This window comes from Arachis hypogaea, chromosome 13 (assembly GCF_003086295.3).
Source record: "Arachis hypogaea cultivar Tifrunner chromosome 13, arahy.Tifrunner.gnm2.J5K5, whole genome shotgun sequence".
NCBI lineage: Eukaryota > Viridiplantae > Streptophyta > Magnoliopsida > Fabales > Fabaceae > Arachis > Arachis hypogaea.
Genome location: NC_092048.1, coordinates 19,401,980 through 19,414,546, shown reverse-complemented (window position 1 = coordinate 19,414,546; position 12,567 = coordinate 19,401,980). Strand labels below are relative to the sequence as shown.

General features: G+C 34.4%; 2 long non-coding RNA genes across 2 annotated transcripts; both read right to left on the bottom strand.

Moving 5' to 3' along the window:
- Nucleotides 1–6,777: 6,777 nt before the first annotated feature.
- Nucleotides 6,778–7,249, bottom strand: LOC140178113 (uncharacterized). The gene is made up of 2 exons (XR_011870355.1): nt 7,137–7,249; nt 6,778–7,071 (listed from the first exon to the last, which is right to left on the bottom strand). It is a non-coding gene; the product is annotated as an uncharacterized lncRNA (long non-coding RNA).
- A 2,098-nt stretch (nt 7,250–9,347) lies between these two features.
- Nucleotides 9,348–9,952, bottom strand: LOC112735795 (uncharacterized). Its single transcript, XR_003812841.2, has 3 exons — nt 9,853–9,952; nt 9,695–9,759; nt 9,348–9,399 (listed from the first exon to the last, which is right to left on the bottom strand). It is a non-coding gene; the product is annotated as an uncharacterized lncRNA (long non-coding RNA).
- Nucleotides 9,953–12,567: the final 2,615 nt, after the last annotated feature.

Here is a 12,567-nt window from a genome sequence, read left to right as displayed (position 1 = left end):
GTGTTGCACGTCTCCCGAAGAACACAATATGGAAAACCTTGCCTTGTCAATCACCTTGTCCCATCAACCATGCTCACGTCATGGACGATTGGGAGTTGGCGGGAAAGTGAAGAGCCACCAAGGAACGTGCAAACGACGTCGCAGTTTACTAATCTATTTTTCAAGCAAACATTGCAAGAATGGGTCAAGGCCAAGTCACCCTTTCTTCTATAAATACCAGGGTTCTCCTTTAAACAAACTGGAAATATGACCAAGGGTTAGACCCGGCTCACCTCACAATAAATACACCAACTCAAGAAGGCAATGCATTAGATAGCAATGAAATTGGCTAGATCCAACCCACCCCAACCCCCGCCATGCACACCAAAATTCCCAAACGTGTATGGTTGTAAGCGAATCCAGTCATGGGATTGGGTGAAATCGGCAAACATTTCGTCAACTTTCTAAGACTCCAACTACGAGCAATCTCTCCCTTGTTGCACTCCATGGCCAATTTCACATTTAAGAGGGCCATGGTGACTTGCAAGATTGCCGCTCTACCAATGTGTTTAGCAACAATCCATGCAAGCTACGCAACCGGTTTTCGATGACCTTCACTGTCCTCGGTCGACTCCGTGCACAAGCAACAAGTCTTCCTTGGTGGTGAATGGCACAGTTAGTCCTTTTCATTTTGTATCATGCTTTGTCTTAGTATACTTTTGCTTCTACTACTATTTCTTGTACAAGGGAAAAAACTGTATCTCAAAGTAATGTAACAAGTTTTTAATTCCCCTGTATATCAACATGGTTTGTGCCTAACATATCTCTTGTAGTTTCACTCCGAGCTCGAATTGCTTTAGAGTTCAATCATATAGTAACTAGGGCTATGCATGCATGGAGGTTTCCGAGCACCATGCCATGAAGTTTACGTGTTTATTAATTTACACGTGTTGCATGCGCATTGACGTGACTCAAGCTTCCCATGCATAACGACCAACTCATTCGCTGGTGCATCTAGATGAGTGCATAACTTAATACCTCAAACATCATTTTCCCATGAATCACGGCAATGACCTTAAGCTTTATTCCCCATGTGAACTATCCATGAATGGTTATGTCAACGTAGGCCACAAAATAATGAAGCCTATTGTACGTAAAATAAATCTATTTGCCACAAACTTATAAAAAAAACAAAAAAGGCATCAAGTTACATTCCGGGGATCAGGAAAAATAAATAGAGCGACATTTATTGACACACAAAGTTATCAGATCCGAACTGGTCATCGAACCAGTAAAACTATTGGGTCATTACATTATTGGTTCAAATCGGTGGGTCATTGGTTAAACAGATTGACCCGATCCTATATAAATAAAAAATAAATAATACAAAAAAGTTTAAAACTAAAATTTAAAATAAATATTTTCACTAATATTTTAAGAATATATAGATACTCTAAAATAATATGGAATAGGAACAATAAGTATTTTGTTAATTTTATTCTATCACGAGTATGTTTATTTTCTTTTTATATTAAAAAACCTATTATTTTTAAATTTTAATAGTTTATCATTCAGTTTATCTCTAACAAACTATTATATACTTCAAGTATTTATTAAAAAATAATATTCATATATTATACAACTATGAAAAGAACAAATAACTGAGTTTATGATTATTGTTAAATAAAAATATAAATAATTTAACAACGAGTGATATTATAATTAAAATTAAAATAAATTAAATAGAAGAAAACAATTTGATGAACGACGAGTATATATATTATAGTTTGCATATACGTTATTGAGAAATAAGACAGCTCAGTGGCAAAGAAAGGTTTTTATGTGACAGAAGACATGGGTACGAACCCCAGTTCACACATTTCGGGTAAGTTTGAGTGTTTGACTTTCAAGCGATTTGGTCAGACCGGGCTTACCTAGTTTGACTGTTTTTGACCGGAGCACTCCGAAATTGACCGGTTAGTTCCGGTTCTGTACCTTATGGGATCCAAAAACAGGACCGAACCAATTTTAGGTTCGGTTCACCTGTTTTTCGGTCAAACCAGTCGGTCCAGTCCGATTTTACTAACTATGGTGACACATCAACAAAGTTATTGCTAAAGGGTCTGGCTGTAAGGAAACCATAGTTATTTGAACCGGACTGGACCAGCCGGTTCAAGCAAAAAACCGATGAACCAGAGCCATTTTGATATGACCCGATATTTAGACCGCATAAGGTTACCAACCGAAACGAAACGGTTAGGCCCAGATTTAACCGGTCAAACTAGCTGAAGACTGCTCTGACCGTACCGCTTGAAATTAAAATTTCACGAAATGTATGATGTGAGGTTCCACCCCCTGTCTTCATGGAAAAAGACCATCTTTCATAACCACTGAGCTAGCATGCACCTTACTAACATATATACAATTTATAATACATATAAGTATGTTTCATCAAATAGTTTACTTCTATTTAACTTATTTTAATCTTAGTCGTAAACTCACTCATTCTTAAATTAATTATAGTTTTATTTAACAATACTTATAAAGTCACTTATTTTTTCTTTTCATAATAATAAATTATTCATTAACATTAATTTTTAAGTAAATACTTATAATATATAATAGTATAATATATATAAACTAATTAACAAATTATTAAAATTTTAAAATAATAGTTATTTTAATGTAAAAACAAATTAAAAAAATTTACGATGGAATAAACTTCACAAAATACTTATTGTTCATGTTCTATATTATTTTAGAATAGCTAGATATTAAAAAAATATTAGTAAAAATAAGTATTTTAAATTTTAATTTTAAATTTTTTAGTATTTTTTATTTTTTATTCATATAGTGTCGGGCCAATCGGTTCAACCAGTAACCCACCGGTTGAACCAATAACCCAGTGACCCGGTGGTTTGACCGATTCGATCACCGGTTCGGTTCTAATAACTATGAAAGAAACAATTACTTACTACTAACACAATAATATTTTGATGTGACGCAACAAGAATGCCACTCCATTATATTAATAAAATTCAATACTAGTTTGAAAACAGATAAGTTTAATCACAATACTAGCATTAAACTAGAAAAACATTAATAAAATTTCGACAAACTTTCTATTTCCATTAGTAAATAACAATGCCATTCCATAATATTAATAAAGTTCAATTCTAGTATCAGAATAGATAACTTTAATCACATTAGTAACATTTGCATAGAAAATGATTAATAAATCCTCAGTGAAGTTTATATTCCTATTAATAACAGTACATAACTAAAAAGATCAGAACTTTGAAAAACAGACAGGTGGGAATGCCGTCCCACGAAACACCATAGAGACCACCGTGGGCAAACCGGTTGTGGCCCGATTTACCGAATTGAACCGGTCTTTGCCGGTTCTACCCGGTTCATGCCCTTTACCATCCTTAAACGGTCCAACGCACAAGCCTATCCGGTTCATAGTCCGCTTTACAGGTTTTCCAGTTCTACCAACCAGTCCGCTCCGGTTATGACAAATATGGGTAATGATTCTCCTTTACCGCACACGATCGTTAATGATAACAACATGACTTATAAATTTATATGCCTGCCCTTCTTCTCCGTATTCATTAAACTAATCTATATGTACTTAAACCTATCGTAACACATGCACTACTCTTTAATTTCATGTTTGTTATCTTCATGTCGGCCGTTACGGGTGTAAGTAAGCAAACCGTCCCGAAATGTACTGCAAAATTATACCGACATTTACCCAGCTACGTGGTAAACAGGAAAAAAAGGGTTTATCTGGTCTTTTTCGGCTTAACCCGATCGGGTCGGTTCGGTTTTCCCATGTCTCCCTCAACACCAAATCGAGCAGAACCGAATCCAACGTGTGTTCCAAATTGTCTTGGTTGTTTTCGTTTGTTAGTCATTTTTTACTATCCTCGTTCGTATGTTTAAGCGTTCGGTCAAGTTGAAGTTGTATTGAATTCGGACGACATTTACTCAACTTAGTTTAAGTCATTTACGATTTTATACTTCCTTTTATGCTGATTTAAATTACGATTATCAGCCTTTAAATAACCGAGAAAACTGACCGAGCCGATCCGCTGTCGGTTCTATTTGGTTCGGTTGTCCATAAAGCAGCAACCGAAATGGTTGCCATTAGCTCAGGACCGTACAGGCCGGTTCAATTTTTCATAGGTTCAAAATCGACGCAAACCGAATCGATAACACCGCTAGAACTAATATCCATCTTCTTCAACGAGCAATCCTCAGACCCCATAGTTATCATAAACGGCCGGGCACTCAACCCGGCCAGGTCATTGCGTCACGGGTTCAACCGGTGGGTCACAGATTCAACCAATAGACCCAGTCATAATTAACTAACTATATAAAATTTAACTTCCTATATCAACTTATTCTCTAATTTATTAATTAATTAGTATCTATGACATTATTCAAGTATATATATGTTAAAAAATATTAATATTAATAGATGTCATACAGTTATCAATAACAAAAATATGTCACCAATTAATAAACATTTTTTGGCTTATCTTGTTTAATTTAAAGATATCTAACAAAGTCTAGTTCTCATTTTAGTAAATACACATAACTCAAAAATAATTCAATTTTAAAAAAAGTAACCATAAACAAAAATTAAATTAAATTAATATAAAAATTATCCATTGGAATACACATAACTCACAGCATTCAGGCACACTTTTAATTTTTCTATTTTATCTCCATTGGATTATATTTTATTCTATTGTATTTTCCGTTTAATTTAGTAACTTTATCATAACCCCATTGAGGTTGCAATTTCACTCTATGGATAGTTACCCTTTTGGCCCGTCTCCCTCCAGCGTTTTTTTCATTCCTTCATTTTTTTTTTACTCCATTTATTTTCACTACAAAAATTCATTTTTCAGTTCACTACTTACAGGGAGCAAACAATGACAAGAAAGTAGGGGTGTCAAAAATCTCCAGGAGGCGGGGATCCCCACGGGGACCGCCCCGAATGGGGCCCCGTTAGTGGAGAATTTTCCTCGTGGGGATGGGGATGGGGAGCAAAATTTCTCCGAGACAAGTGCGGGGACCCGAGCGGGGATCCCCGTCCCATCCCCGATAATTCTCCGAATGTTTGAAATTTCTCAAATAACCTTACTTTATTTCTAACATAGGTGGGTTTTTTAGTAATTTTACCAATTAAAAAAACTCTAACCCTATTATTCCGTCTTCCTACTCACTGTGTTGTATAATTTTGATTTTCTCTCCTTTTATTATCTAAAGCAATTAGACATATAGGTTTATAATTTTGAAATAGTTAGGGTTTGATTTTGAAATAGTTGCTTGATTTTCTCTCCTTCTATGTATCTAAAGCAATTATGATTTCTCTTACTGAGTATGCTAACCATCAAAGAATACTTGATGTTAAAGACTATATCTTATTGCATTTTTTTAGAATGGAAGTTGTATTTTAAGATTTTATTTTATGGATTATAATTTGCTATGTTGTATTTCTGGACTTATAATCTTGGATAAGATATGTTTGTGTGTTTGTAATAGTATGTAGTTTGTTTTTTATTTTTTTGATATTTTTTACTATAATTTTCATATGAATATTAAATATAAGGGGATGGGGAATGGAGCCCGCGGAAAATATGAGGAACGCGGGGAATGGAGATGAGGACAATTATTCTCCCATGGCAGGAATCGGGGCGGGAATGGGGATTAATTCTGGGGGGCGGGGACGGGGAGCAGGGAGGCATCTTCCGCTCCCGCCCCGCCCCATTGACATCCCTACAAGAAAGCGTATGAGTGGGCCCATTTTACGGGGATTACAAGGTCCAGCCCAAAGATCCATTACGTTTGCACGGTCTTTATGGTGGCGCCGTTACAACTGCTGCAAGCCAGCCATCACGCTTAAAGAGCCCCCTATTCGCCAGCCCTGTCAGCCCGCATCCCATGCCTCCACACTATAACCACGTGTCGATCAGGAACTTAAGCAGAAAGAATAAACGAATCTCTGTATGCTTTATGTATGCTTATTGATCTGTATACTATAATTTTCCAATTAGAAATGCTGGCAAAGTTATATAAACGCACAAATCACACAGGACGAGTGGCATGGGCAATGAATGAATGAACAATGATCTAAGAAAGTCGGGTACATTTGCAACGAGTTGTTTGGTTTCTTTTGGAATTTGCAGTGGAATCGTGCCACCTGCGACGATCACTACAAGAAAAACACCCATTCAGGTACACTTGAAAAGTGTAGCCAAAAGTGAAAAAAAATGATGCCTTAGGCTACGGCTACGCTTTTTGGGCTACGGCTACGCTTTTTGGAGTGATTTCTATTCGGCCGTTGCCTATTCTCAAAGGCTACGCTTTTCTGCACCAAGGGCTACGCTTTTGACTTTTGAGAATAGGCTACGCTTTTCAAGTGATGCTGTCCAGGACCAAAGGCTACGCTTTTTAACTTTTATTTTTCTAGAATAGGCTACGCTTTTTAACACTACTGCATCACTTGTAAAGCGTAGTCATATTGTATACCATAGCTACTTTTTATAAGCGTAGCCTTAGGTCCCTCTTTTTTTTTTGTATATTATAGCTACTCTATATAAGTGTAGCCTTAGGTCCCTCATTGTTTTTTTTTATTTTCTATATATATATATATAATTCTAATAATTTTTTGTACAACATAATATTTAATAATATGATTATATATATAATTATGTATTTTTAATTAAATAAATTAAATATTATAAAATAAAAATAAATACACAATTATATTAAACTAAAAAATATTCTAGCAAAAGACAGCAAATACATTCTAAAGATTCACAAGCACTGTAATGTTACAATATATTAGTACATAAAACAATGGATCCAACTATCCAATTGAACAATCACTCAACAATAGAGTAAAAAAAATGAAACATGTCTAAACTACTACTTTCCATGTATCAATGAATATAAAGAGGATTACAAATTATTGTTGTATTTTGATATACTGGATTCGCACAATGCTTGCTCCTCTATTTCAGGATATCTCAAATCTTTCTTGGCGGTACTTTTATTTGATGCTGCTGCAGCCATCTGTCAAAAGAATCACTAGTTGAGTTCTACAACAACAATATCAGAAAAGTTAGTTTAGTTCATACCTCTTCAGATCGCGCTATCATGCTTGGAGGACTAACAGCTAAATAAGCATAAGCCATTAAGTCCAATGGCCAACCAGTAATCTGTATTGGAAAACATTGAGATCTGACCAAAAATAGAACAAAATAAGTTGGTAACAATTAAAGTTAAAAGTATTCATCGGAATGATATCTTAAAGGCATATCAGATAATATAAAGTCATCAAGAGAGAGTAAGAAACGAAAGGTTATGGGCTTATGGCCATTATGAAAACAGAAGCTATATCAGTAAATAAATAAAATTCTAAAAAATAACGAATTTACTTAAAAAAATGGTAGTACATTTAGTTATTTTTCATTAGTGTTCCACAGTTCAAAAATGGAACTTGTTTGGAACTTGTTTGCTTTGTGCTAACTTTATCCTAGATAACAAATTCTAATCTTTCAATCTATGTTTACCTGCTCACCTGGTTGATATGGCCGATCTGTAGTAAAGACAATTCCCTTTGATAAATTATCATAATCCAAAAAGGTATCCACCTAAACCAGTGAAAAGAAACTGGAGTTAGAAAATTTCATGGGCAAAATCATAATAAGGAAATTTCTTTGGAATAGACCGTACATACTCCTAATATTATAAACCATACCCTCAAAACAGTTAAACAGAGCAGGTAGAACAACCCTCAATACTAAACCACCAAGCAACCCCATTTATTAGGATGACCAACCAAAAGACAGATCCAAGCTAACACTTGTGCATTTTAAGTAATTCAGAAAAAATGGAAAAAAGCCACACACACACACATATCCTTCAGAAGACCAGAAAATCAGAACCCAGATTTCATAACCATAATAAAAAAAACTATATGAGAATTATATGGGAGCATAACAGCAATAAAAAATGTCTATGTATAGATTCTGTTTACCCTGGTTGATTGGCTTGTTTCTGAAATGCTACATATATCTCAGTTAATAAAATATATCACGTTCTAAATAATCATCACCCTAATCAAAAGAAAGTACAGACCTCAATGAGAAAATAAAGATAGGTACCTAATGGTAACTTCATCCCAGCCTTAGTGATTTCATAAGGGATAGTAGATGGATTTTTTGTTACAAACAATTGCCGGGGAACTCCAACCTTGCCTAAAATCAAAAGCCACACACACACACACACACACACACACATATCCTTCGGAATCAAAAGTGATCAGAAGCACTAATAAAAATTAAATAAGCAAGAGTAATCAAAAGCACTAATAATATGCCTTATAATAAAAAATAATATGCATAATAAACTAAATTCACTAATGAAACCAGCAAGAGTGATCAGAAGCACTAATGAAGCAGAGCAGTTTTTTTAAGTTAGAATATTGAATTTAAAAATACCATGTTAAAAAGACTACTCTAACCACCACATTTAGAATGAATTAGCTCAAGAAAGTATCCTGAAACGATTAAAACGGATCATCAAGGGACACCACATTTAGTATGTAATTTCTCATTGTGTAACTGAATGCCTTCCTTTATTTAAACCTAGGAATTCTAATGATGCGCCATCTTCCAATCTAATTGGTTATTACAATAGTTGACAAATTGCAATGAGCCACGAAAATACTGCAGCATATATAATCCATATGAAACAAAAATAATTAACATGAAATCAGTAAACTACTCTAGACAAATGAATAATAGTCCCCATTAGTACTTGATTTTTGTTTATTAGAACATTACCATTTACCACTACAAAGTAAACTGTGCTGATTAAGAAAGCAACAATCATTCACATACAGATCCAAGAATCAAGCAGCTGACTGGTCAATAAGCATACTCAATGGAAAGGTTTCTGCCATTTAATCACCAAATACAACTAAAATCAATATCTAACTATTCTAACCCTTACCTCTTTGTTGATCAAATACACAAGACTTGTCCCTGTTTTTCTCTTGAGCCCAAACCTTAACCGTTCCAAGAACCAGAATTTTGGTTACATTTCACAAAGCCATTCGACCAAATTAAACATAAAGGAGAGAAAATCACTCACCTCTCTTTGCTTGTGGTGGTAGTTGTGTTAAAAGAAATTGAATAAACTGAAAAAAAATGGAGCAAGAGAATTATCAGAATTTTGAATTAGAGGAGAAAAGAAAGAAGATGAAGTCGCTGTCCTCACCTAGCAAAGAAACTCGAAGAACAGTTGGGTGAGTGGAACACAGCTCCCTGTTAAGCTTCAGTCATCTCCCTCCTGACTTTGAACGAGGTTTACTTGCACTTGCTAGCGGGTTATCACCTATAATTAGCAATTTAGCACATCAGTGAAGCTCATAAAACCACACAAGCAACATTGTCAAAATACAATTTTGTATAATTGATTTTAGGTATAATTAATTCTAACATAACTGGTTTTTATGTCTGCTACTTCCTCTCAATGTAATTCTAACACAGTAAAAATTTTCACTTCAATCCAAATTGATTCTAGAGACAAGAATTTGATTCTAGTTGAGAAAAATCAAACATAGATTAAAAAGGAGGTTCCAATTTCTAAACATGTAAGTATAGCCAATCAGATAAGAGGAAGTTCTAACTTTTGCAATCCATTATCCATATATGCATCCAAAGATGATATCACCCGAGGAAGTTGCTCTAAAATCTGCAATTTGAAAAGCAAAACAACCAGCATTACACACACTAGAAACTTGTTTTTGCAGTCATCCACTACCCTGCATCAGATAAAAGTGTGCACCTGCTCTGTATTCTTCATAGTAGAAACCTTTGCCATAAGGTTCTTGAGAAGCTTAGTGAGTTTGGCCTACAAGTGATCGAATCACAGTAATAACAAGTTAACTATAATAATTAAAAAAGAAAACTCAAGTAATAACAACATAAATTAGAGATGTAAGATTCTGCTTGAAAGGGTACCAAAAATTTTCAATCAATCCCACTTGAAAGACACAAGATTCTGCAAAACCACTATTTTTCAATATGTATATTTATAAACCAATTTACAGAAACTGGTTTCACATTCTAATGCGAAAGAAACCAAATTTACTCACAGAAATTAATTTTCATGAATTGAAATTTAAAAGACGAAACTGAATCATAGGTAAAATCTGAGAAAGCAAACACAAAGTACTAAAAAAATGACTAAAAGGAATACTCATATTATTACTAATTAAAAAGGCCCCAAAGTTTGATTTAGTGGCTTTATTAGTTCACTGAGGAATTTTCTTCACTCTTGCACACCAAGAGCCTGGCTGTTCTCAATAAACAAGTAGGTAAATGAGCATTGGAATTTGGAATCGGTAGCAGTAAGTCTTATGAATGAATCTGAGATTTGATATTATAATTTTTAATTATAGTTGATAAGAAGAAAGATGGTTAAAAGTGCCAAAAAAAAGCATAAAGTAGAAAGCCAGCAAATCAGAAATCTATGGGAATCCGTAGGCTGTGTTTATAGAAATGGATAGCACTCAAGATATAAGCATAAGCCTTCAAACCTTGTCCCAATTGAAGAATAGGTAAGTTTATATTATTCATCTTGAATTGTGATTTTTCACAGAATCATTCAGCGGCGAAAGAACTAGCTAAATTAAATAAATCATAAACTCACCCAGATTTATGAACTTGAAATAAATAAATCAAATTAGACATAATAAATAAGTTAATAACAGTGACAAGCATACGCAAACCCAGATTTTCTTTGCTTGTGGAAAATTGTTAGTAGCATTGCATATAATATAGGTCACTAGAATTGATATGATCCTTTGAAAAATCACTAAGAAAAATCACTGTAAGGACACTATTCTATTCTTTATCAGAAGGTTAAACAACGCAGCTTCATTAACAAATAATCTAACAATACTCATTAATCTGTTAAACCATACAGCTTCATCAATTCATAAAACCCCCAAATTAAAACCCATATTTCACAGATTAAAACACCCAAATTAGAACCCCTAAAATCGGAACCCTAAACCTCTGAAATTTCAGAACCAAATAGAAATCAATACATACATAATCAACACGGAGATGACGATGATGAGAAGCACGGAGATGACGATGGTGAGGGCGGCGCAATGATGATTTGTGCAGAACGGCGAAGAAGAGCGATGGTCTGTGCAGTGGTGACAATGGCAAAGGTGATGAGCGACGATGGTGAACGGTGAGTGGTGACTGGCGGTGAGTGGTTATTGGGTGGCGACGGTCAACAGCGATGGTAAGAATGGCAAAGGTGAGAGTTGTGCGCGACAGGGTTGGCGAAGGTAAGGGCGGCGCAGCGACGAGATGACGATGGTATGGGCGGCGCAGCGACGAGGAGGAGGGCGAAGAGAAGCGACGGTGAGTGGTGAGTGAGAGGGTTTCTGTAGCGAGAGTGTTTCTTCGATGGTGAGCTTTGGAGGGTTCTGAAAGGGGATCGAGATGAAGGCTAAGTCTGGGTTTTGGATTTGGAGGGACAAAAATTTCATTAAGTGTGTGAGTTTTGCTTTCGAAAACTGAAGAAAAAAATTTACTAAGTGTCAAATTTTTTGCTCTAGATACATTAGGCATCACTTTTGAAGTGTACTCAAAACTTAATAAATAGGCTACTCTTTAAAAGCGTTCCCTTAGATACAAAAGGTGAACCCATAAATATTAACATACGGCTACGCTTTTTAAGTGATTTCTATAATACCTAAGGCTACACTTTTTAAATGATGCCAAAATTGTGTTTCTTTTTCTCTTATAAAAAGGCATCACTGAAAAAAGCGTAGCCTATTCTATGAATAGGCTACGCTTTTTAAATGTAGCTTAAAAAAAGTGTGGCTGAATGGATATTTTTCTTGTAGTGGATGACAAATGCTTCGCCACGTGGCTATGCTTTTTTGCTTAGATTAATTAAGAACGTGATTAATTCATGCTATCAGCTTTATATCTCTTAGTCTTTTCATTATTACAATATTTTCGTCGGTAATCTATGACAGATTAACAGTCATTATTATTAAACAGTTTATATTGAATTTGTATACTTGTAGTATTATTTTATGGTAGTTTTTATGATGCCTTTCATTATGGTGTCTAAATTATCTAACTTGTTTTTATAAGTAAAAAATAAAATGTGTAAAATAAAAGTAAAATATTTAAAATTTATTAAATATTACTTCTTTACTTTTTTTAGTAAGTTAGACACCGTATCTTAAACACCATAGCATTCACCTTATTTTATAGCACTATTTTACTGCTTAAAAATTAAAATTATACCGATATAATTTTGTTCCAATCTCATACAAACGCACAGTCTTTTTACTTCTTTTCCTTTTCGAAACAAAAAAGGTACATTGTAACTTTTTGTCCTTATTCGTAATTGACAACTTAATGTTAATTAACAACTAACTAATAATAAAAAAAATACTCAATAGCAGGTTTGTTTCAAATTTTTAGTTTAGTTCATTCGTTACATCGTCCGTTGTCCATTCATTAT